The sequence below is a fragment of the Lathyrus oleraceus genome, chromosome 7 (genome assembly GCF_024323335.1).
Source record: "Lathyrus oleraceus cultivar Zhongwan6 chromosome 7, CAAS_Psat_ZW6_1.0, whole genome shotgun sequence".
NCBI classification, from domain to species: Eukaryota; Viridiplantae; Streptophyta; class Magnoliopsida; order Fabales; family Fabaceae; genus Lathyrus; species Lathyrus oleraceus.
Window position 1 is genome coordinate 63,605,331 of NC_066585.1, and position 24,702 is coordinate 63,630,032.

The 24,702-nt window shown below is 40.6% G+C and overlaps 2 pseudogenes; one reads left to right on the plus strand and one right to left on the minus strand.

Moving 5' to 3' along the window:
• LOC127102042 (probable CCR4-associated factor 1 homolog 11) overlaps positions 1 to 24,702 on the minus strand; it is a 56,383-nt pseudogene that overhangs the window by 14,966 nt on the left and 16,715 nt on the right.
• LOC127109066 (uncharacterized) lies at positions 7,695 to 7,794 on the plus strand (annotated as a pseudogene).

The window sequence follows — 24,702 nt, forward strand, 5'->3', positions numbered from 1 at the left end:
CCACCAATCATAAAAGGTTGCCGGCCTCTAGCACATAAGGTGCGGATATGATGAAATAGAAAGGAGGCGGCGTTTACCTTAGTATCCGGTTCGAAGACGCATTGGAGGAAAAATAGCTCCTTTGAGTTGACCTTGCTGTTGTTTGGTCTTCCAAAAACTGTGTTTTGCAAGATGCGGATAAAGTACCGGATGGTTGGGTTATGTATATGGGAAAGAAGGAGCTCTTCCCAGTTGTAGGCATCTATACCGGAAATTTTCTTGAAAAGGCCGAAAACGTCAACTGTGTTCCAGTTTGAGTTTGGAGGGATTCTGGGTGTACCTGACCTTCTATGGGAAATTGTAACATGGTACTCAATTGGTTTTGGGTTAGAGAGTACTCGGTGTTAAACATACGGAAGGTTGCCGTACCGGTTAGAAATTCGTCTTCACCGGCGGGAGTGGTGTAGTCGTATGAACTTAAGAATTCTAAGGTTAGGGATGGGTAGGTGGGTTGATTATGAGTGCAAAGGAAGGTTAAGTCGGCTAGGCGGAGCATCCATTCGATACCTTGGAGTAGGCCTAATTGTTGTAAACAAGGTAAATCGGGGTACCTGGTGGAAACGACGCCTCGCTGTTGGAAACGCTCGAATTGCTCTTGCTGATAGTTGTCATCTCCGGATCGGAAGATGATATTTCCGAAATTTTGATTTCCCGCCATTGTGATGAATTTTGAAGGAGTGATTTGGAGTGGAAAAGAATTGTATATTTGATATGAGAGAATTGTTTGTGGTGAATGAAGGAGGTTTTGGTAGGTATTTATAGGAGAAGGATTGGAAGATAGAAAGAAAAAGTGGTTGAAGAGTAATTAAGTGTGGTTAAATGAAAAGTGAATGGGGAATGTAAAAAGGTAAGGGGTGTAACGTTCGTCTCCAACGGCTCCCTAACGTTCACATGTCTGAGGGGCGTTACGCTCGTCACAAGGGTGTGACGTTCGTAACAGGAGTTATGCGTGCCGTTCGTCATGGAGTGTGTGACGCTCGTCACACAGTTCTTTTTGGCAGGGCATTCAGCAGCGCTTCACATAATTAATCTGGAGATGAATTTATTTTGATTATTTTGTTTTATTTGGTTTTTAGATTGTTCTATTTAATTTAGCTAATTAATTTGTGTTGCATGCTATTCTATTTCACATAATAATAATTCATTCTGAGTAACAGTAGAACAGTAGAGAACATAGCCATTGCATAAATTTAGATAAAAGCTTTAATAAAATTAACATAATGTAATACAGGAAGGGAAAACAATGAAATGAAAGGAAAATAAATGCGAACATGAATTCAAATAACATTAATGAAAAATCTAGCCTAAAACTAAATAACTTAGAAAGAAATAACTAAATTCCATCTATCTTCGGATCTCTGGCCGGAGGAGCAAAAGAGTTAACACGATGCCGCAACATACGTAACTGACTTGCCGTGCTGCTCATGTATTCTAGGACTTTATGCCTCAAGTTGTGGAAATCTTCCCTGAGGGCGTGATGCTCTGACATCAAGGCTTCAATGACGGTTTTAATATCTGTTCCTGGCATATGATGTCGGAGATCAGGCATGGCTGATTCTTCGGTCAGGACAGGCTGAGGAGGAGGATCAATATCATAGTAGCCGGAAGGTGTCTGAGGGTCAGATTCAGCATGAGAGATATGGTCAACATAGTGCTCATAGTCATCACAAATCTCATAATCCTGGATGGATTCGGTGGATCCAGCAGGAGTTGGGGTTTCATTCAGGTTATAGAGCCAGTTCCTTTGGTTATGAACACTAGTCCTAGGATCGGGCATGGTGAATAGGCAGAGAACCTGGTTATCAATCATAAGCTCAAACTCATCAGACCCTAAGTTCGTTATGAACATAGTGTTGAAGAGGAAGGGTATACTCATAGTAGTAATGCCACAAAAAGGGTCAGGTCAAGCATAGGCTGACGCAATCCAATAGCATTACCTATCATGGTTATCAAACCGCCTATTCTAATGGGTGCTCGCTCATCCTGGATAAGGTGGTCCAAATTAGCTAACATAAAAGTAGCGCCGTTTACTGGACGGTTCTGGGAAGCACAAAATATGATGAAGAGTTCATCACGTGAAACTGAAGTACTATTTGGCTTCTTCCCAAATAAAGTGTGTGTCAGGATCTTATGGAAATAGCGGAAGGCTGGGTTGTGTATGCTTCCAGAGAGAAACTCATGTTCTTCGGGCTCATCATTTCCAGTCAGCTTACCCCAAAAGTGTTCAAGCTCTCTATATTCAAAAAGTTCTTCCTGGCTTACAGTGAATGTATCAAAGGAGGTAGGAAAACCCAAAAGGTTGGTAAAGTCTCTAATATTAAATTGGTACTCCATATTGAACATTCTGAACTGGATAAAACCTCTGCTAATTCCTTTTCCATGGCTGGGTAGATAGATTAATGAACTAAGGAATTCTAGTGTGAGTCTCCGGTAGGTGGTGAAATGTCTCAGGATAGGGGATGTCTCCCATCCTATCTGATTCAGCAGATACAGGACACTCTGTCTCAGTCCAAGGGCAGTCATAGCCCATTCATCAGCATATAAACTAGGTAGCATCTCTCTAGCGGCTAATTCTTCAAACTTTTGTTTCTGAGCCATTCCTCTGAACTTGATACCCATACGATCAAAATGTCCCATCTGGTTAGTGTTAGCTAGAGAAAAGAAAACATGAGTTTAAGTCAGGATTTGGCCAAATGCCGAAAGAAAGAAAAATTATTATTATTATATTTTTTTATATTTTTGAATAAATAAAGAATGAATACTAAACAAAAAATTAAAAGAATAATTAAGAAAGAAAATAGTGAAATGATAATAATAGAATAAGAAAATAGCAAACTAATTAGTGGGTTGTCTCCCACCAAGCGCTTTGTTTAAATGTCGCAAGCTCGACAAAGAAACTGTTAAATATAATTGATGGGTCCTGGGGGCGTTTCGTCTAAGTGTAGAATTTGCGAATCCTCGTTGGTTTCCGCATAGTGATAATGTTTCAGACGTTGCCCGTTTACGGTGAACGGTTCTGTAGATTGTCCTTTTATTTCTACCGCTCCACTGGGAAAGATTTTAGTGATATGAAAAGGTCCTGACCATCTGGATCGTAGTTTCCCCGGGAATAACTTTAGTCTAGAGTTAAATAAAAGTACTGCGTCACCTTGCTTGAAGATTTTCCTTGATATACGCTTGTCATGCCATTGTTTTGTTCTTTCTTTATAGATTTTGGCATTTTCATAGGCGTCTCTTCTGAGTTCCTCTAATTCGTTTATGTCAAGGATTCTCTTTTCACCGGCGGCTTTATAATTCAAATTTAAATTTCTAATAGCCCAATAGGCTTTATGTTCTAATTCTACCGGGAGGTGACAGGATTTTCCATAAATGAGCTTAAATGGGGTCGTCCCTATGGGAGTTTTATAAGCAGTTCGGTATGCCCACAAAGCTTCTGGTAATTTCAATGACCAATCTTTCCTTGAAGTGGCGACCGTTTTTTCTAGAATTTGCTTGATTTCTCTGTTAGACACTTCCACTTGTCCACTGGTTTGAGGGTGGTAAGGTGTTGCTATCCTATGTCTCACTCCATATTTAAGTAGTAGTTTTTCGAGTACCTTGGATATAAAGTGCGATCCACCATCACTGACTACTATTCTTGGGATGCCAAATCTCGGAAATATTATATTTTTAAAGAGTCTAGTTACTACTCGGGTGTCATTTGTTGGAGAAGCTATAGCTTCGATCCACTTTGATACGTAGTCAACTGCCACAAGTATGTCATTGTTACCGAAAGAGGATGGGAAAGGTCCCATGAAGTCTATCCCCCACACGTCGAAAATCTCTACTTCCAAAATACCTTTTTGTGGCATCTCGTCACGTCTAGATATGTTTCCCGTGCGTTGACATCTGTCACACTCCTTAATAGCCGTATGCACGTCCTTCCAAATAGTTGGCCAATAAAAGCCAGCTTGTAGGATTTTAGAGCAGGTCTTGGATGTACTTGTGTGTCCACCATAAGGCGCGGAGTGACAGTGTTGGATTATACTTTCTACCTCTTCTTCGGGTATACATCGACGGAAAATACCATCGGGGCCTCTTTTGAAAAGTAAGGGATCATCCCAGTAATAGTGTTTTATGTCGTGGAAGAATCGTTTCTTCTGCCGGTAAGATAAAGTAGGTGGAACTATTCCGGCAGCTAAATAATTGACTAGATCAGCGTACCATGGTGTGACAGATATAGCTAAGGTGGTTTCTACTTGCATGTCGGAGTTGTTCTCTTCCAAAGTAGCTATGAGTTTGTCATACGAGAAATCATCATTAATGGATGTTCTTTCCGGTTCAAGGTTCTCAAGTCTAGAGAGGTGGTCTGCTACTACGTTTTCAGTTCCTTTCTTGTCCTTGATTTCTAAGTCGAATTCTTGTAGCAACAAGATCCATCTTAGGAGTCTAGGTTTAGCATCTTTTTTTGTTAAAAGGTACCTGATAGCAGCGTGATCGGTGTAAACTATTATTTTGGCTCCTACCAAGTAAGAACGAAATTTATCTAGCGCAAATACCACTGCTAGGAGTTCTTTCTCGGTTGTGGCATAATTCATTTGTGCTTCATCCAGGGTTCTGCTAGCGTAATATATAACGTGAAGCTTTTTATCCTTTCTTTGTCCTAAAACAGCACCTACAGCATAATCACTGGCATCGCACATTATTTCGAATGGTTCATTCCAGTCTGGTGTCTGCATAATGGGTGCGGAGATCAATGCTTGTTTAAGAGTTTGAAATGCTTTTAAACAGTTATCGTCGAATATGAATTCAGCATCTTTCATCAACAGTTCGGTTAAGGGTTTAGTTATCTTAGAGAAGTCTTTGATGAATCGTCGGTAAAAACCGGCGTGTCCTAAAAAGCTTCGTACTTCTCTCACGGTTCTTGGGGGTTGAAGATTTTCGATTACCTCTATTTTGGCTTTGTCTACTTCAATTCCTCTGTTCGAGATGATGTGTCCTAAAACAATTCCTTCTTGTACCATAAAGTGGCACTTTTCCCAATTAAGTACTAAGTTTACTTTTACACATCGCTCAAGAACTCTTTCTAGGTTTTCAAGGCATTCTTCGAAACTTTGTCCGTATACAGAAAAGTCATCCATAAATACTTCCATGATGTTTTCGAGAAAGTCGGCGAAAATCGCCATCATGCATCTTTGAAAAGTTGCAGGGGCATTACACAGACCAAACGGCATTCGTCTATAAGCGAAGGTACCAAAAGGGCATGTGAATGTTGTCTTTTCTTGGTCATCAGGGTGAATTGGTATTTGAAAGAAGCCTGAATAACCGTCTAGATAACAGAAATGTGAATGTTTAGCTAATCGTTCTAACATTTGGTTAATGAATGGTAAAGGGAAATGATCTTTTCGGGTTGCTTTGTTTAGTTTCCTATAATCAATGCACATTCTCCATCCCGATTCGATTCGTTTAGTTATAGTTTCTCCTTTTTCGTTTTCAATAACGGTTATGCCTCCTTTCTTTGGTACAACGTGTACATGACTAACCCATTTGCTATCAGATATAGGATATATAATACCTGCTTCCAATAACTTGGTTATTTCTTTCTTTACTACCTCACTTAGGATCGGATTTAGTCTTCTCTGGTGTTCCCTAGAGGTTTTACAGTCTTCTTCTAACATGATGCGGTGCATACAAATAGAAGGGCTTATTCCTTTAAGATCGGTGATGTGGTATCCTAGTGCGGTTGGATATTTTCTTAAGATATGTAGGAGTTTTTCTGTTTCGAGTCTTCCTAGATCTGCATTAACTATCACAGGTCGTTCAAGTTCTAAGTCTAGGAATTCATATCTCAGATTTTTGGGAAGTGTTTTCAAATCAGGGGTTGGTTTGTTAAGACACTGCGTAGGATCCGGTGTTATTGCTAGGCATTGTTTAGATTTGTCCTTAAAAGATAGTCTGATGATTTGTCTTCTCCTGACTCTGCTTCTTTTATGCATTCATCGATGATATCCATGAAGTAACATGTATCTTCTATTGCAGGTGCTTTCAAGAATTGGGAAAGAATGAATTCAATTTTCTCTTCACCTACTTCGAAGGTGAGTCGTCCTCGTTTTACGTCTATGATTGCACCGGCAGTTGCTAAGAATGGTCTTCCTAGTATAATAGGTGTAGTATCATCTTCTCTAATGTCCATAATTGTGAAGTCAGTGGGAATGTAAAACTGACCTATGCGTACGGGAACGTTTTCAAGGATTTCTACAGGATATTTGATGGAACGATCTGCTAATTGCACAGACATTTTGGTCGGTCTTAATTCTCCCATTTCCAGTTTCTTACATATGGATAAAGGCATAACGCTAATTCCGGCTCCTAAATCGCATAAGGCTTTGTCGATGACAAATTTTCCTATGTGACAGGGTATAGAGAAACTACCCGGATCCTTGAGTTTAGGGGGCATGTTTTGGATTATAGCGCTACATTCGGCAGGGAGTGTAACGGTTTCGCTATCCTCAAGTTTCCTCTTATTAGAAAGAATTTCTTTTAAGAATTTAGCATATGAGGGCATCTGCGTAATAGCTTCGGTAAACGGAATTGTAACGTTTAATTGTTTAAGGAGATCAACAAATTTTCTAAATTGGCCTACATCTTTGGTTTTAACAAGCCTTTGAGGGTAAGGTATAGGTGGTTTGTAAGGTGGTGGAGGTACATAAGGTTCCTTCTTTTCTAGGGTTTCCTTATTACTCTCTTCCTTTTCCTTAGGTTCACTTTCCTCAGTAGATTTCTTAGGGTTTGGTTTTCTATCCTTGGGTCAGACGGTCCTTCCACTTCCGTTCCACTTCTTAATATAATTGCATGAGCTTGGCTTCTCGGATTAGGTTGGGGCTGTCCAGGGAATGTACCAGTTGGTGCAGCAGTAGGTGCTTGTTGTTGAGCTACCTGAGATATTTGCGTTTCCAGCATTTTGTTATGGGTAGCCAAGGCATCTACTTTGCTTGCTAGTTGTTTAAGTTGTTCGCCAGTGTGTATGTTCTGGTTTAAGAAATCTTTATTGGTTTGTTGTTGGGATGCTATAAAGTTTTCCATCATGATTTCCAAGTTGAGATTTTCTAGGGGTATTATTGTTAGGTATGGATGGATTCGGTTTCTGATATCCCGGAGGTATAGATGGGGCTTGATTTGGAGACTGTCCAGGTGCGTATAAAGCATTATTACTCATATTTGAAAAGTTTGGATGGTTCTTCCAATTTGGGTTATAGGTATTCGAATAGGGGCTTCCTTGAGCATAGTTTACTTGCTCTGCTTGGATTCCAGTCAAGAGTTGACATTCCGCAGGAGTGTGGCCTTGGATTCCACAGACCTCGCAATTCTGAGTTATAGCAACCACGGCGGCTGGAGGTGATACATTTAAACTTTCAATTTTCTGGACCAAAGCATCCACTTTTGCATTGACGTGATCAAGGTTACTTATCTCGTACATGCCAGTTTTCGGTTGAGGTTTTTCCACCGTTGTTCGTTCGGTTTCCCACTGATAGTGGTTTTGGGCCATGCTCTCGATAAGCTGGTAAGCATCAGCATAGGGTTTGTTCATTAGTGCACCACCTGCAGCGACGTCTATTGTTAACCTTGTATTGTATAAGAGACCATTATAAAATGTGTGAATTACTAACCAGTCTTCCAAACCATGGTGTGGGCAAAGTCTCATCATGTCTTTGTATCTTTCCCATGCTTCGAAAAGAGACTCGTTGTCTTTCTGTTTAAATCCGTTTATCTGGGCTCTTAACATAGCTGTTTTGCTTGGCGGAAAATATCGGGCAAGAAAAACTTTCTTCAACTCGTTCCATGTGGTGACTGAGTTGGAAGGAAGTGATTGAAGCCATCTTCTAGCGCTATCTCTTAATGAGAAAGGAAAAAGACGAAGTCGAATTGCCTCTGAAGTGACACCATTAGCTTTAACAGTATCAGCGTATTGGACAAATACGGATAAATGAAGGTTTGGATCTTCGGTAAGATTTCCAGAGAATTGGTTCTGTTGCACAGCTTGCAACAGCGAAGGTTTAAGTTCGAAGTTGTTTGCTTCGATTGCGGGCGGAGCGATACTTGAATGCGGTTCATCTTGCGATGGAGCGGCGTAATCTCTAAGAGCACGAGCTGGTTCTGCCATCTCGGTTAAAGAAGGAAGATCTTTGAGATCAGGAAGGTCTATAGGAGGGAGATTGTTTTCAGCACGATATTCCCGAATTCGTCGTAAGACTCGGAGATATAGTTCGATATCGTTGATTCGTAAATAGAGCGGTTCGCCTTGTGAGCGAGTGCGTGGCATACAAATCAACGAAAGAAAGAAAATAGAAGAAAAAGAAACCTTAGTCTCTACAGCGTAACGGAAGAGTTACGATATCGATTAAATAGAAGTCCCCGGCAACGGCGCCAAAAACTTGATCGCTCGACAGTGTGAGTCGAGAATGGGATACAAACTGCAAGTGCACAGTTCTATCGCGTAGTTTTAAAAGATATCGATCCCACAGAGACTTATGAATCGATATACCGTTATCTAAGGTTACTACGTAAATCTAAGGTGAAAATGTTTGATTGTTTGGGGAAAAACTAAGAGCTAAAATAATATCTAGATTAAATATTAATGAAACGGATATCGGTATGTAGTTCGTCAAAACTAGGGAATCAAGTCTTTGTCGGTTTCTTGGTTTTAAAATGAATCGTTTCGGTTAACTTTATTGGTTAAAGGTTTTATCTCAAACTCTCGCTCTGTTGAATAAACCATGATTTTATATTAATGTAGCTGTCACTTATAATTAAGTCAAAAACCATATTTTGAAAACAATAAAGTTGCAGAAACTCCTTTTAAGAAAATACTGACCGTTTTAAACACCCTTATCTCAAACTCTCGCTCTGTTGACTTAGGTTATATAATCAAATCCAAATGCTTAACTCTCGTCCTCACATTCAATCTTTAAAAATACTTTTTGGAAAAGGTCAGAATTTAATTAACTCTAAAACTTGCTCTCGCCCTAATCTAGAATTAATGCCTAACTTACACTGTCCAGTTAAAATCTCAAACTCTCGCTCTATTGATTTTAACTTCTTTATGTCTTTTACTTTTGTAAAAAATCTTGTTATTAAACCTGTAAGTTGAGACCGTAAAAAGATTGATTTTGATTTTAAGTTTAGATAGACCGACTCAGTCTTGATCCCTTATTCTGCTTACTTTACATACCGATACCTAGGCAAATTAGCCAGACATGCTAAATAAATAAGAATTTATATCATGCATAAACAGACTCATTCCAGGCAGATAATATAGATAAATAATAAAACAAAATATTAAATAATGATTAAAGAACCTGAATGCGTAATACAATAGTCTTGAACACTCCACCACAAGCCGGTAGGATTTGTTCTTGGATTCTTCAATTAAACAGTAAATTAAATCAAGGAAATAAAACTGGAATATAACGTAAGGTTAAATCCGGTATAAAGTTGCACAATAGTTTCCGGTGTAGAAACTATTATGCGAAAAAATATCTAAAAGCTAAAATGGGAAAGGTAAATTTGCAAGGGAAAAAGAATGTAAAGCTTGCAAAACAAATAAATAAAATAAACAATGCTGGAAAGAAAAATAAGCAAAAGCTAAAACAGAAGGTTGAAAAGCTTCGGCAGAGTAGACGGCAAAAGAGGGGAGAGGAAGCGGAGCCCTTTTAGGTTTCTAATGTAGCTATTTATAGTAGTGCTTCTAACTGCTTTTTGTTTCCCACGAGTCTTCAGCATGGCTAAATACACGGCGTGGGCATAGGACACGAACTCTCTCAACGTCTCTTCAATTCTTCTGAGGGCGTGACTTGCGCCAAAAAGCTAGTGGAATGGTGTGACGCTCGTCACACCATGTGTGACGCTCGTCACAGGGGTGCTTTTAGTGTGACGCTCGTCACAACCCTTGTGACGCCCGTCACAGGCACAACGTGCGCTTTCTTTGGGCTGGGCTTGGTCTTTGATATTTGTTTCCTTTTTACTCCTTTCTACACCTCCTTTTCTTCCCTTTTTCACTTTTGCTTCAAAATGGATACCTGACATAAATAGCAAGGAAATACTGCATAATATCTGATAAAATGAGATAAACTAAAGTGAATGATAATATAATCTAATTGAATTAAGTCTTAAAATGTGATATAATTTCGTGTTATCACCGCACCCTCAACAACAACAACAACAACAACAATTCCAAGGGAACCAAGGGTTCCAACCTAGAAGCAACTATTATCATAACCAAGGTTATGGAGGTGGTTCTTCTAGCCGTCAAAATCCTCCCCAAAATCCGTATCAACCTCAACAACCGCCGGTCGTCAATTCTAAATTGGAAAAGACATTGACGCAATTCATGCAAATGTCAATGGCCAATCAAAAGAGTAATGACGCGGCCATAAAAAATCTTGAAACTCAAGTTGGGCAACTTGCCAAGCAACTCGCCGAACAACAAACCGGTCCTTCTTTTTCGGCTAATACGCAAACAAATCCTAAGGAGCATTGTAAGGCTATTATGACGAGAAGTGGGAGGGAGTTGGATAGTGAGAATGAAAAAAGAGTTGAGAGTGAACAAAGAGAGAAAGAGAAGGAGATTGAGGAGGAAATAGTGGAAGAAAATGTTGATGGTGAAGTAGGAGTGTGGAGTGATGAGGAAGTAGTTGAAAATAATATAAATAATGGTGAAGTTGAAAAAGAAAAAGGTGTGGAGATTGAGGAAAATAAAGGTGATGAGGTAATAAGGGAGGTAGTGAAGAAGCCTAGATGGAAAAGTGCTAGAATTGCAAAGGGAAAGGAGGTAGTGAGCGCTACTCCGGTCCAGAATCTTCCTTACCCTCATGCTCCCTCCAAAAGGGAAAATGAACGGCATTACGCCCGGTTCATGGATATTTTTAAGCAATTACAAATTAACATTCCGTTTGCTGAAGCTTTGGAACAAATGCCAAAGTATGCCAAATTCATGAAGGACATACTGACCAAAAAGCGGAGGTATACGGAACCGGAGACCATCGTCCTTGATGCGAGCTGTAGTGCCATCATTCAAAGGACGCTTCCTAAGAAAGAGGTTGATCCGGGAAGAGTTACATTGCCGGTTAAGATTGGTGACGTTTATGTCGGGAAGGGACTTATTGACTTGGGGTCGAGCATAAATCTTATACCTTTGTCAATTATCAAGAGGCTTGGCAACATCGAGATTAAGTCCATCCGAATGACATTACAATTGGCGGATAAGTCGACGACCCATCCTCATGGCGTAGCCCAAGATGTGTTGGTGAAGGTCGACAAATTCTTTTTCCCGGTGGATTTTATTGTAATTGATATGGAGGAAGATGATGATGCTCCGCTCATATTGGGACGACCATTCATGAAGACCGCAAGAATGATGATTGATGTTGATGACGGTTTAATGAAGGTGCGTGTTCAAAATGAGGAGGTCACATTTGATCTATTCGAGGCGATGAAGCATTCCAAGGACAGAAATGATAGCTTTCGCATCGATGTGATCGAAGACGCTATTATGGAAGTTTCAAAGCATATTCATGAGATATCTCCTATGGAGTTAGCTCTTGACGACTCATTGGAGGTTTTCACTGTTGAGGAGGAGCTAGCTCTTGAGGAATGCTTAAAGGAACTTGATAGCTTGGAAGACCTACAACCGTGGGAAGTAGAGGAAGAAAATTTGAAGAAGGAAGTAATTGACGAGAAAGCGCCAATTGAATTAAAAGAGTTACCTTCGACTTTGAAATATGTGTTTTTAGATGAGACCGAGGCAAAGCCGGTCATCATAAGCAACCTTTTGACCAAAGAAGAAGAAGCCCGTCTAATCATTGTGCTAAAAACCAATCAAGAAGCTATGGGTTGGACTCTTTCCGATCTAAAAGGAATAAGTCCATCCTATTGTATGCACAAGATTTTAATGGAGGAGGATTTCAAGCCGGTAGCTCAACCACAACGCCGCTTAAATCCTACGATGAAAGAGGTTGTAAGAAAGGAAGTGGTGAAGCTTTTGGATGCGGGAATGATTTACCCGATCTCGGATAGTCCGTGGGTTAGTCCCGTGCACGTGGTTCCGAAGAAGGGTGGAATGACCGTAATCCGTAATGACAAAGACGAATTGATCCCGACTAAAGTTGCAACGGGGTGGAGAATGTGTATAGATTATAGACGGTTGAATACCGCGACTCGTAAGGACCATTTCCCACTCCCATTTATGGATCAAATGCTTGAAAGACTATCGGGCCAACAATACTATTGTTTTTTGGACGGCTACTCCGGGTACAATCAAATTGCGGTTGACCCGGTTGATCATGAGAAGACGGCTTTCACGTGTCCGTTTGGAGTGTTCGCATACAGAAAAATGCCCTTTGGGCTGTGCAATGCACCGGCGACATTCCAACGATGTGTCCAAGCTATTTTTGCCGATCTAATAGAGAAAACAATGGAAGTCTTCATGGATGACTTCTCGGTATTTGGTGGGACGTTTAGTCTATGCTTGGCAAATTTGAAGACGGTGTTGGAAAGGTGTGTGAAGACCAATTTGGTGCTAAATTGGGAAAAGTGTCACTTCATGGTGACCGAGGGGATTGTGCTAGGCCACAAAGTCTCTAAAAGGGGGCTTGAAGTGGATAGAGCTAAGGTTGAAGTAATTGAAAAATTACCCCCTCCGGTGAATGTGAAGGGCATCCGTAGTTTTTTGGGGCACGCGGGGTTTTTACCGGCGCTTCATCAAGGACTTCTCAAAGGTGGCTAAGCCTTTGAGCAATTTGCTCGCCAAAGATCAGGTATTTCTCTTCACCGAAGATTGTTTGCAAGCTTTCGAGGTTTTAAAAGAAAAATTGGTTACCGCTCCAATAATAGTCGCTCCCGATTGGAATGAAAATTTTGAACTAATGTGTGACGCGAGTGACTATGCCGTTGGAGCGGTACTTGGCCAAAGAAAAGACAAAACTTTTCATGCTATACATTATGCGAGTAAGGTTCTTAACGAGGCTCAAATAAATTATGCCACAACGGAAAAAGAACTACTCGCAATAGTGTATGCGCTAGAAAAGTTTAGGTCCTATCTTATAGGGTCGAAAGTCGTTGTGTACACCGACCACGCGGCGATTAAATACCTGCTAACCAAGCCGGATTTGAAGCAAAGGCTCATCCGTTGGATCCTCTTGTTACAAGAATTCGATGTCGAAATCAAAGACAAGAAGGGGTCGGAAAACTTGGTAGCGGATCATTTATCCCGCTTAGTGAATGTCGAGGTTACCGCATCTGAAAAGGAAATCCGGGAAGAATTTCCTGATGAAAAATTGTTTAAGGTTCAAGTTAGGCCGTGGTTTGCAGACTTTGCAAACCACAAGGCTAGTGGTTTCGTGCCTGCCGACCTAACTTCGAACCAAAAGAGGAAGTTCCTTTCGGATGCGAAGTATTATGTTTGGGATGACCCATACTTGTTTAAGTTGGGTAGCGATAACCTGTTAAGGAGATGCGTAACTGGTGATGAAGCCCAGAGCATCCTTTGGCATTGTCACAACTCGCCTTATGGCGGACATTATAATGGAGTTAGAACGGCCACTAAAATTCTTCAATCGGGATTTTATTGGCCAACTATTTTCAAAGACGCACATATCCATGCGCAAAGTTGTGATAGCTGCCAAAGAAGCGGTGGGATAGGTAAGAGAGATGAGATGCCTCTCCAAAATATCCAAGAAGTGGAAGTGTTCGATTGTTGGGGCATCGATTTTGTAGGACCTTTCCCACCCTCTTACGGGAATGAGTACATGCTTGTAGCTGTTGATTATGTCTCCAAGTGGGTTGAGGCGATTGCCTCACCTCGGGCGGATGCCAAAACGGTGATAAAATTTTTAAAGAAAAACATCTTTTCCCGTTTTGGAACCCCCGAGTGTTGATAAGTGACGGAGGGTCACACTTTTGCAATGCACCTTTGGAAACAATTCTAAAACATTATGGTGTGTCGCATAGGGTGACAACTCCGTACCACCCTCAGGCTAACGGGCAAGCGGAGGTCTCTAATCGAGAGATTAAGAGAATCCTAGAAAAAACCGTGTCCAATTCTAAAAAAGAGTGGTCCCAAAAATTGGACGAAGCATTATGGGCCTACCGTACGGCTTTTAAAGCTCCAATTGGCCTAACTCCGTTTCAATTGGTATTTGGTAAAACTTGCCATTTGCCGGTTGAATTGGAGCACAAGGCCTTGTGGGCCATAAAGTTTTTAAATTTTGAAAATGAGGCGGCCGGTGAAAAAAGGAAAGTACAACTTCTTGAATTGGAGGAGATGCGCAATGCCGCATACCACTCAAGTTGGTTGTACAAGGAGAAAGCAAAGAAATATCACGACAAGAAGATCCGTAACAAAGAATTCGTGCCCGGACAATTGGTCTTATTGTTCAACTCCCGGTTGAAGTTGTTTCCCGGGAAGTTGAAATCAAAATGGTCCGGGCCATTTCGGGTGAAAGAAGTAAAAGAATACGGGGCCATTATCATTGAAGACATGGACGAGAAAGACAGTTGGACCGTGAATGGCCAACGATTAAAAGTGTATCTCGGCGGTCACGTGGATCGCGAGAGTTGTGCTCAGCCGCTCGATGCTCCTCTGTGAGCATCGCACCGTCGAGCTTAGCCGACGTTAAACAAGCGCTAGTTGGAAGGCACCCCAACATTGTAAGTATTTCCTGTTTTATGTTTTCTGTTGTATTGAGTACACTGTGCTGAACCCATGCTTGATGACTTGCAAGTGCTGCATTTGCCTTTGCACTTGCTGTCATGCTCGCTTGCAGCTCGCTAGGCGAGGCAGCAGCGAGCACGCTCGCTACCTGCTCGCTAGGCGAGGCAGCAGCGAGCGCTGCAGTACTGTTTACTATTTAAATCTCAGCAGGGCCATTTTGCCCAAACCCTCAAAAACATTTCTGGACGGCTCTGCTGAGAAATTTCGCGAAGCTTCTCAAACTCTCGCATTTGCATCGCTATCACCAACCCGTGCTTCTTTCGGTAGATTGCAAACTCTCCCCACTTCTCTTTTCCAAATCCGTATACCTAAGGTTTGCCCTATTACATGTTTCTTTTTGTTTGCACTCTTAATTTCCAAATGTGAATTGCAATTAGGATAAGTGTAGTGTGGGACCTTGAGGTTGCATGTATTATTTTGGGAGTTTGCAATGTTTGTACATTTAGGTTTTCAAATTGGGGATTTAATTTTAATTTAGGTTTTGCATGCAATTAGGCAATCCCCAATAGCATAGAAAGATTCATTGTCATGAGAAATTATTAGGTTCTGTGTGGGAACCATTAGAGTACGGGTTTTGGGGGAAACATCTTTGAAAATGCAGAAAATCCCAAAACCCGTAAGGTTCGCTAGCAGCTCGCTAGGCGATCTGGGGCGAGCGTTCGCTGCAACTTCGCTAGGCGAAGCAGCAGCGAACATGGCAGTATTTTGATTTATGTTTTAATGGCTAATCTGTGTGTTGGTGTGTGTTGTTTCTTTGAATATTTTGCAGATGGAGTCTAGATCTGGAGCTGGTAAGAAAAGAAAGGGAGCTGCAACTACTTCCAGGACCGTGCCGATTCAATTCGATACCGACAAGTTTGTCGGTCCAAAACAGGCTGCACGGTACATAGCTTTGGAGAAGCGAAAAATACTTCCTGAGAGGCGTTTTCTGATCAACCCACAAGGCACTTACAGAACTTTCGCCGGGTTGATAGACGCCAAGAAGTGGGATAGGTTGATAAGTCCCTTGGAGCATTACGACATTGCTACAGTGCGGGAGTTCTATGCTAACGCACTGCCCGACGACGACGAGCCCTTCACTTGGGTTTCTAGAGTTGTCGGGCGTGAAATTCCATTTGACAAGGATGCTATCAACCGGATCCTAGGGGAACCGCTCCAGCTGGGAGCTGATCAGAGAGACCAGTACCACACCGACCTCAGGCTTCATAAAGATGTCCCTGCCATTACCGCCGACCTGCTTTTGCCTGGGAGATCGGTTGAGCCGAACCCATCTGGGGTTCCTGTGAGATATCACCGGGAGGACATGACTCCCATGGCTCAGCTGATCCTACTCTTGGTTTTGACCAATATCCAGCCCAAATCACACACTTCTACTGTGCCGATCCTAGTGGCACATTTAGTCCATTCCATCCTCACAAATGTTGAGATTGATGTGGCGAGGATAATCGCCAACGAGCTGAAGACCGTCGTCGAGAGCGGGCTTAAGTCAGGGGCTCGTGTTAATTGTCCCTTGGCTTTCCCGTGTTTGATTATGAGCTTATGTGTTCAGGCTAGGGTCCGGCTTCCGTCTCGTGGGCAGGTTCGAATCCCGGCACCTATTGATGATAGGTATGTGGCTAAGTATTGTAGAGCTAAGACTTCTGGTGGCAGTACAGCCTCAGGAAGTACTCGGGCTGCTGATGGTCCTAGTGCTTCTTCTCCAGGACTTGATCCGTACCTGAGGGCTATGTGTGACTACAGTTTTGAGTGGATGGCAGCATCCCAACGAGCTATGATTGATATGCATAACAGTATGCAGAGGTTGGAGCTGCAAGGTAATGACCCCTCCGGTGCTCGAGCATTGTTAGCGCGTGAGCAGTTTATGCTTAACGCTAATTGGCCTGTGGACAGGCCAGTCTATGGTGAGGGGGTGGACGCTGAAGCTGAGAATGATGATGATGTTGATGATGAGGCTACCGGTTCTGAGGCCGGTAGCGAAGAGGAGTCCTGAGCCCTTTGTGGGTTGAGTATTTGTATTTTTTTTCAGTTTTTATGTTATTTTTATTTGTATTTTGACCATGGTGTGTACTATTGGGGTGTTTTGTCCCCCACGAACAAATTTTTATTTTCAGTTATTGTTATTTAATTATGTTTTTAATTTTGCGTGTTTAATAAATTTTTGGTTGATTGAGTGGCAAACCCTTCTAGATTGGTTGCTCCTCAAGAAGTACCCAATGAAGGTGCATCCGAGTTTGGATGGCAATGATAAGAATAAACAAGTGAATGAAGCTAAGGTACATGGTTACCGTCGGCTAGAATTTTAGAATGCATTAGGAACTTTACTCTTTTTGGTAAATTGAATATTGTCTTTGTGCAACATAATTGAATGAATGTTTCATCTAGAACTTAAAACCACAAATTGTGAGGAAACCTCCATTGTTCACTTAAATGCTGGATTCTAATAAGTTTTGTTGATTCATGTGATTCATTATTTGTCTTTTATTATTGTGAAATTGTGGAAGCAATTAGAAATGATCAAGGCACTTGTTTTCTTTCGAGCACAACTACATCAAAAAACAACTTACCTGTGAGCAGAGAGAGTATTTGTTAACCCCTTTGAGCCTAAACAGTTGAATCTCGACTTGAAATAAAGCGAGATCTCAAAAATCTTTTTTTTTTTTTACATCCCGAAAAATATTGATTATTGTTCTTTTGCCGTAAAAAGTTAAGAGCATTCACTTAGGGTGTGGAAGAAATAAGTTGGGGAGAACGAAAAAGAATTGGTAAGTACCACAACTCTTGAAAAAGAAAAGAAAAACCGAGCAAGCATAGAAAAATATATGTATAGGAAATATAGAAAAGAAACATCTGTTTGTATATATGATGTGAAAGAAAAGAACAAAAAAATAAAAGAATGAAAATGAATGCTTGCTTGGAAGAAAAGAAAAAAATAAAAAAATAAAAATAGAGTTGTGGAATATGTGTTGTGAAGGTTACAAATAAGAAACAAATGAAACAAAGTCGAGTAGTGTGAATAATACTGTGAATGTCTCTTTTTGCATCGGCACTTTCGTTTCAATGGCCTTAGAAATGACCCTTGTTTGTTAACCTAACCAAGCTTCAACCGAAAAGCCCTTAGTGATCTTTATGCTTCCACAGTACCATTTTTAATTGTTAGACATTGTATGAATCTATTTGATATCTTCATTATTTGTTAGTGAGTGAGATTAGTCCCGCGGTTGCAAACGCGCAAAATCTTCATTCCTTATTCGAAGAGGAGAGATAGGATGATTCATTCAGAATAGTATTGTTGTAAATAGACAAATATTTTGCATTGCTATTTAAGTTTAAGTTCCTAGGTATTATTTTATTCGAACCGTTGGGAACTTGTATATGCGAATTTCGCTTGTGTTTGAGCCGTTTATCCAACTTCGGAGAAACCGTTTCTTAAAGCAAATCCTCTTGTCCTTCAAGAGGCATACTTTGCTTGAGGACAAGCAAGAATCTAGTTGGGGAGAGTTGTTAGATGCCCAAAAGTGCTTATTTGAGCTATCATATGTGGGCATCTTTCACACTTTTTCCTCGCTAGAATTGTCAAAACCACATTTGTTTTACATGGAATGCATTACATTGATGAACAAGCTTGGTGCCTTTGATGTGTGTGTTATTGTGCAGGAAAGGCATGAATTAATTGATAATAAAGACACAAGAGAATTGGCAAAGGAACCAAAGCAAGTAAGCATTTCATCTGCCTGCTCGCTAGGCGAGTCTTTGGCGAAGCAATTTGTTCGCTAGGCGAGCTCCTGGCGAGAAGCTCCAGTAAATTAGCAAATTAATTCGCTAGGCGAGCTCAAGGCGAAGTCTGCAGCGAATTCATTCTGTTTTGGAGAAAAGTGCAGCCAACACTCACTCGCTAGGCGAGGCTCTAGCGAGTCCCCAGCGAGCATTCCAGTAGCAAAACCTCTCAACCTCGCTGGGGCGAAGGTTGAGGCGAGTCCTTCGCTAGGCGAAGGTATGTTCGCTAGGCGAACATCACAGTTCACCAAGGCCCTGTTTTCTCTGGGCGCTGGGGCTTTTTGTGCTCATATTTGACCTTTGCTAGGCGAGCCATTCTGCTCGCCTAGCGAACATGACAGTTCTGCACTTGTCTATAAGTAGCAGGTGCCACTTTTGGGCACCATACCTCATTTTTACCAACTTTTCCATTTTTTGTACTTTCTCCTAGATATTTTACAGCATTGTTTTGTGGGAGCTTTTATGCCCTAATTTCATTTCTCTTCATCTAGCAACCATCTTCCACAAAAAGAAGGTGGATTCCCATCCAACTTCGATTATCCGACTTGGATGTTGATCAACCTTCTTTCCTTACTTGCCGACCAAGCTACCATGAAAATGAGTAGCTAAGTCATCCATTTGTCAAGGTTAGATGTAGGTGATTTCTAGCTTTGTGTGTAAATGTAAGGATCCTCATATGTAAACTCTTTAACGGTAAATATATGATGAAAACTTTGTTTCTATTTAAAACTATTTGTGTTGGTATTTGATCGAGAGATGTTTACCGATTCTTGACCTAGGTTTTCATCCAAACTTGTTTGTTAGCTAGAGATAGTAACGAATGATTTTGTTCACCATAAGGTTGAACCAAAAAGTTGTCATTTTGATAGATTGTGTTCGAGAGAAACAATGGATCAAAATGGCAAAACTCACAATGGGTGTTCGAGAGAAACGCATTGAGAGGACCTTGTGAAATTATTTATCATCTAAAGGAGTTTATAAGATTGTTGACCGAGCAAATATATGCAAAGCAATGTAATCATTGAAACCTAACTTTGACAATATTTCTCATATTAATCAAAACATAACTTTTACCGCAATTAATTACTTTGTATGCAAGATAACTTGATTAAAACCAAAACCCTAGTGTTACATTAAGTTAAGATTAATTCAACCATTGAACGGCAGTGATATCTTACAATCTCTGTGGATACGATAACAAAAACCCGACACGAAATATACATTTCAACACATCCGTCGTACTCGACGGGATCCACGCACAATAGAAAGGAAAATGGTTGCTAAAACGCTGCTCACACACACACACTGGCTGAAAGAGACACAAGAAAACAGACTGAAACTGACTCGGCAGGACATCGTATCCTGGGCTTACTTAGTCTATCAGGCATAGACATCAGAGTCGAAGTAGTTCGGACCGGGGAAACGACACATGCTCGCTAGGATATCGCATCCTATGCATACGTATCTCCTTTGGACGAAGGGGAATCAGAGCATTCGTAGCTCGGCTGACACGCACACAAACAAACACAGGCAAAGGCAAACATGGAGCCCGAATGCCAATCACTGGACTTACATCGGCATCCGAACCAAAACACACGCACACTGGAACTCGAATGCCACTCGATGGACTTACATCAGCTTCCAAGCACACAACAACACAACAGGTTAATAGGGAGTCGGGGACTCGAGCCTATAACTGTCAAGCACACACTCAAACAAACAGACAACGAATTGCTAAGGAGTCAGGCACTCGAGCCTAGCAACTGTCAAACAACACACACAAAAAGAAAAAAGGGCGCCCGGAGAGATCAACTCATCTCCTGCCTACGTACCTCATCTGGTATGAGGATCAGGGCGACGTAGTTCCCCTACGCAGGGAAAAAGGACTAGCCTAACCAGATAACAGAGGGAGACACAACACTAGGGAGACTACGACTCGAGCCTAGATGTTGTCATGCAAAGTCGTCCCTAAGTTAAGGTTTCTAGCTAACTCGCACAGGAAGCAAGCCTATCCTAAACATGACTTGCACAGGAAGCAAGCCACACCAACCTAACTTGCACAGGAAGCAAGGGGTCTCGATTGCAACTAGGGCAAGAGAAGGGGGAGGTCTCAATCGCAACGAGGGCGAGAGAAGAGAATTAGTGTTAGTTGTTAGTCAAACTCGACAAGACATCGCATCTCGTGCCTACGTATCTCATCTGGACATGAGAATCAGAGTTGCCGTAGTTCGGCTAAACTACTCTTGTTGGTTTGTGTTTTTTAAGTGGACAACGTCACTGCGCAATCTACCTGATGCTCGACCTTTGGAGACTTACTCACCTGTAGTAGAAGGAGCTAACGTATCCTTAAGAGGGGATAATGTGTGTTTGTGTTTTAGGAAAGCTCAAGCAAGAAAGGAAGTCCTATACGAAGGAACCGTGCTACCTTAATTGACATGCAAACGAGACTACGCGGAGTCTAGCAAACCTAGGGGATACAATCACAAGCACACACAAGCACATACAGCATAAAATAAACACACCAACAAGGGGCTCAAACATCAAGGCTAGGTTTTAGTCGAGGGGTCATATCAACCTCAACAAACAAACCTCTGGAACGGGGTAAATGGTGCTCTTAACCTTGCCATTGAGGGGCTAAGGTGAAGCAGATGAAAGGAGATGAGGGGTGTGCCTCATTGCTCTTATCCCTGGCCAGGGAGAGCATTTGACAAGAATGTGTGGGTTCAGAAAGTGGGAACCCTTCTACACATTTGATACTGACTCAACTGTACAATTGTACAAGATCTTGGGTTTGTATCTGCAATGCATCAACACAGTGGTGTGAGCAAAGCAGATGACACACAGAATAGCAGGGGATAGATTGCATATCCCTTGGGTTCTGCCAATTGCCTCTTCTCTTAGGAGGTCTTTGAATATGTTCAAGGACAAATTGTAAACATACACAAGCATTGCCTCTTAAGGAGGACTTCAGACAGTTGCCTGGCCAAGTAACAGGCCAGGTCTTCCAGACTACATGAAGATTAGAAATATACCTCAATGCAAATTGCTTATACAAGCAAAGCAAAGCAAAAGTTCACAAGGAACTGAGCAACTAAAAGCACCTGAAATAGTCAAGCAGACATTAGTATACCACTTCAAAACAAAGCAAAAGGAAACAGACATCAACAGTTAATCATAAGCAAGTGAATGTGCAAGGCACAAAGCTCAAGGCATGTGAGCCAAGCAACCTACAAAACAAAACAAGTTAATCAATGATATTCAAGAAATTTCAATCAAAAAGAATTGGTCTCATTGGTCATTTGTTGGTCAACCTGAAAACATGAGCTCAAATGTAAGTAACAAGACCACTAGAGCAAGCCTAGGGTCAAAAGGGCATGAAAAAGTCAAAACAGCAAAGGGCAAGTATCCAAAATCATGCTCAAACAATTAAGAAACAATACCAATTGGTTTCACATTCATATCAAACATCATCATCCTTTCATGAACAATTTAAGTCAAGGCATGGCATTTAGAAGCTCATAGAAGTCAACAGCAAGACTTGCATCAAAACCAATCTCAAACATTTCCAAAAATCATCAAATAAATCATGATCAATTATAACACATAGCATGGTAAGCATGTCAAATTTCATCTCATTTGGACAAGTGGAAGGCAGTCAATGAAAATCAGAAAGTCAAAGCAATTTTGAACATGCTTAAAGAAGTCAACCAATCATGCATCAACTTGAAAGATTCATAAATCAGATATGGCATATGATAAATGAATGGGACTAAAACCATGGCAAAGCTTAGGATGTCTAGTTATCTCATGTAAAATTTCATGTCTATCTAATAAGATATGAGCATTTCACAAAACAAATGGGCACAAGTGTCACACAAAGTCAACATATGATCAAACAGGGGACAAAAATCTCAATCAAATGGAAAATGCCATAAATAAATCCACAAAAATTCACATACAAACTAGACATACTCAAGCTCAATCATGCAAAAAATCAATCCATTTGGAGGTCAATAGGCATGGCTATAAAAATCAACAAGTTGCACATCAATGGTGTGACACAAATTGTCACACCCTACTTCAAAAATTCATAGCTCACAAACCAGATAAGATAAATTCACAAACTCTACACCAAAATCACCATGAATGTGTCTAGTTTAAGCATAAAAAAATTTCAGGGCCATTGGATAATGCATCATCATTTCACAATTGATTTGGCAAAAGGTACAAAAAATGGATACATGTTATAAACCCTAATACCAATTAAAATCTATCCATGCAAAAATTCTGGAAAAATCATGATAAAATAATAGAGATCAAGCAGAGCATAATGCAAAAAATTTCATGAGATTTGGATCACAAATGGATGAGTTATGATTTTTGCAAGATGTTGAATCAAAATGAAATAAATATTGAGCAAATAATATGATTTAATTTAAATAAATGGGACCGATGGCAATGTGGTAATTATTGGAACAACTTAATGAAACGGTGCGCTGCGCTTGGGGATGTGTCCTGCTACGAGTGGCTCATGGCAATCCAACAGTAACAATTCATGCAAAAACGAATTTCCACACAGCAAATCGTGTTTTCTGGGTTCATCATCTAGGGTTTATGGCAACAGTGAATCATCATCTCTTTCATTCAATCGTGCAAAATTATTTTCCAGAAATGAGCAACCAATCATAGCAATCGAATCAGCAGGCAATGCACAACAATACTCTAACAACCATTTACATCGATTCGAGCTCATATGGAAGAATCAAACAAAACATCATTTGAACATCAATCTTTAAAACCGAATTACTCACTCAATACTCAAACATTTTTAGTGATTTAAAGTTCATTGGAATCAGCAAAGCATAATCTATCATAAGCATGGCATGATTTAACAAATGGTGATGGTCGAAAACTCACTTGATTTTGAAGCAGCTAGTGAAACAGTTGTTGTTTTGGTGATATAAGCTCAAACAGATGTCCAACCAAGCTTGTAATGATGGATACTTGAAGAAGTTTAGCTCAGTGATGCTTGAAAACGCCCAAATCGAATCTTGCCATGGATGAAGCTTGGAAAAACAGTCCACGAAAATGTGGTTACAGCTAGTGATTGATGCTTGCAAAGGCCTCCAAATGGTTTGTATGTAAAGGAACAATCAGTAAATGAAAGGGTTCTTTGGTGTTTTTGAAGAATTTCGAAAAAGATGAAGAAAGTGTTTTTTGAGAGCAAAGGTTTTTTTCTGTTGGAAATGAGGCTGCTAGGGTTGAGAATGACAGAAAAATCGATATATATTTGCTGTTTTAGGTTTTATTAGTGAGAGCTAAGCACCATTAGTTCAAATGAAGCAATTTGCTAAAATGAGCACTTTGGTTCAAATGGTGGGGTGTGAGGGTTAATGCACGAATTGGGCTTGCAAACAAGTCACAAATAACATTTTAAGTCATTCCCAATTGGCCATTCTGATTAAAAATGTTTATTTCACAATTTCACTTTTGCACCACACTTGAAATTAAAACATGATAGTGAAAAAATGCCATTTTGATCCATAGAGTTTTGGTGCATGAAGGTTACATTTTTGGAAAGAGGAGGTTAAATATGACTTGTTGGAAAAAACCTCACCAAATTTGGCCAAATGGTTTGAGAGATATGGCCTTTTGAAGTTCAAGAATTTTTGAAAATGAATTGATCATATCTTGCCAACCATACATGGGAATTGAGAGTTCTTGGAGTTTTTGGAAATGGGAGAACAAGATCTTAAACTTTCATGTTGGGCAAAAATTCATTTGAAGCTTGTATCATGATGTAAGCTTAGGCTCAAGAAGTTTCCATTTTTGGCAGTTAAAATTACAGGTCCAGTTTCTATTTTTGGAAATTTCTGATTTGACTTCAAATTCTTCAATGATGATGTTTGCCATGATATATGAGGCCTATTTGGACATGAATAAGCTCTCTCAAACCAAATCCATCCATCAAAACCATAAAATCAACCATAGTTGACCAAGTTCGACTTTTTAGGGTTTCTGACTGATTGTGCATGGACTGATGACCTCTGAACCTCCAATCTTTGACCAAAACACTTCAAATGGATCCCCAAGTCATGTGAACATGTTGGACCAACTCTAGGGCCTTGGCTCAATGAGAAACA